This window comes from Colias croceus, chromosome 4 (genome assembly GCF_905220415.1).
Source record: "Colias croceus chromosome 4, ilColCroc2.1".
Classification (NCBI taxonomy): domain Eukaryota; kingdom Metazoa; phylum Arthropoda; class Insecta; order Lepidoptera; family Pieridae; genus Colias; species Colias croceus.
This window is the reverse complement of record NC_059540.1, coordinates 2,742,956-2,745,604: the sequence shown is the minus strand read 5'-3', so window position 1 is coordinate 2,745,604 and position 2,649 is coordinate 2,742,956.

The following is a 2,649-nucleotide window of genomic DNA, read 5'->3' as shown; positions in this document are numbered from 1 at the left end:
TCTCCGCAACTATTTTGTCTCTCCCATCAACTCTATGGGCTAGTAAGAAAGTGCGCGCACGTAGCGACGCAACTTCCCATAGAGTTGATGGGAGAGACAAAATAGTTGCGGAGACAAAAATTGCTCTTGCGCGCTAGCTCTACGCTTTTGGTATTTTAATAAACTATTATAAATGGGTGCATACATAGCATCTATTTTTAAATTGTAATAAATTTTTAAACTAGATATAGGGAAAAGCTTAATTGCATTTATAATCTGCACAAAGAAGACGTAGACATGCTTGTTGCAAACTGCAAAATGTGTAAAAACGTTATTTGAAAGTGGCAGGTCCACATTAGATATTATACATTGTTTTGAAAACAGTTTTTCACCTCAAACACTTTATACGATCACTTTAGTGATATAATTACACTTTACAGTTACAGTACATATATAAAATTATATGTGCAATAATATATTATCATTGTGTATTTATTAAATGGATTAATGGACCATTACAGCTATTTCTACTGAGGACTCATTACGGATATTCCCAAAACGAATTGGTCTTCTAAATTTGCAACTTACTTTTCGTCCTAATAATATTTCGAATAAAAGTTTTTCCAATAACTTTTTGCAATTATTTAGGAGGACATTTTAACAAAGAAAACAAAAGAAGACTCACATCAGTCTTTGCTATTCGCGTTATAATATTATGTCTATGTACGTTAATATTCTAGGAGGTAGCAACGTTGACAAGTGAGCATTTTAGTATGGTTGGTTCTTTGATATGCTGTTCCTCTTGCTATTTCGGTTACAGTCCGGGCTGTCTGGCTGGCCGCAGTGGTTGCGTTTAATAGTGCGCATCTTATCTGCACAGGAAAATATCCTTAATTTAAAGTCATTTTTTAACGCGTAATTTTTAATCTTTTGCCTTTAGATAGATCCATTAGACATACATTTTTTATTGCAAGACGTTTTTTTCGTTGTTAAATAGGTGCCAGACGCAATTTTTACTTCAATATAATTAAAATATCATCGAAATAAGTGAAATTCCATCAACATGAGTCCCAGTGAAGGATAAGTAATCACTGTGTTACTTATACTATATATAATATTCATTTTACTATTTACAGTTTTTTTGCAACAATCTACCATATCGCCTCCTTTTTCCCAACGAACCTCAAATAGGACGTTAATGTAAACTTGATAAAAACCAAATTTCATCAAGAAATTAAAGACTTTTTAACGGATTTTAAACGCGATTTATTCATTGTATTATTTTCCCAAGTCTTTAATTTCAAAATGTATAATACTCGCGTAAAATCAAACACTAGAAAATACAAATATCATCAAATTCATATTTATACCCAAAAGTGTAATAAATATGAAACCATCTATTAAAAATATTAGTTTACTAATTATTCAATATAAGTATTAAAAAAGGATAATATAATATAAATAATAAAGTTATTACTTACCTTTTAAGCGGACTCATGTTGATGTAATTTCACTTATTTCGATGACATTTTAGTTATATTGAAATAAAAATTGCGTATGGCACCTATTTTACAACGAAAAAAACGTCTTGCAATAAAAAAATTATGTCTGATGGATCTATCTAAAGGCAAAAGATTAAAAATTACGCGTTAAAAAATGACTTTAAATTAAGGATATTTTCCTGTGCAGATAAGATGCGCACTAATAAACGCAACCACTGCGGCCAGCCAGACAGCCCGGACTCTAACCGAAATAGCAAGAGAAACAGTATATCAAAAACCCAACTATACTAAAATGACTTTTTTTTAAACGTTGCTAGCTCCCGTACTATAAAGTCATTTCATCTAAGTCTAAGCACTGAGCAAATGTTCCAAATCCGAAATTATTATAAATTAATTAATAATTAACATTTTTTTTTTTATTTTTGTATTAATACTAACTAATTAGTCATTAGAGTAAAGAGTTACTATTAGTAACTACAAAAAAATCTTGTCACTGAACTAAATTATCTAAATTATAATAATGGCATAATTTCACAAAAGGTTTTTAATCATAGTAGGTATTAAATTATTATTGAAGCAAGTAAAAAGGCATATTGTTATTTCTAATAACACTATTTCTTTCGCATTGGACAGCATTAGATATTTCTTTCAATAGGCATTATTTTATAATGTGAGAAATCTATCGGTATATATCTATTTTAACAAAACGTTTCTTAAAAATGACGGTTCTCCCTTTGTAGCAAATTAATATGCTATAATATTTTAACCCCATAACTTCGTTAATTATTGTGGAAAAAAGGAAATACTGGTGGTTTAAAACTAATGAAATACAATATTGTAAAAATAAACTATATTTTGTTATTATAGGACTGTTTCAAAGCTGTTACAAAGTCTTTGTAATTCTATGAAGTTGCAGTGCTAAGAAAACTTTGTTATGACAATTTTCTGGGTTTTATTATCTTATATAATAACGGAATTATATTTGTTTCTTATTTCAAGGCAAGGAATGAAATGGGATTTATAAACACATTTCTATTTTATAATAAACTAGCTTCCGCCCACGACTTTGTACGTGCATCCCCGTTTTTCCCCGTTCCCGCAAGAATTTCGGGAAATCCTTTCTTAGGGGACGCCTACGTTATGACATCTACCTGGATGCCAAATTTCA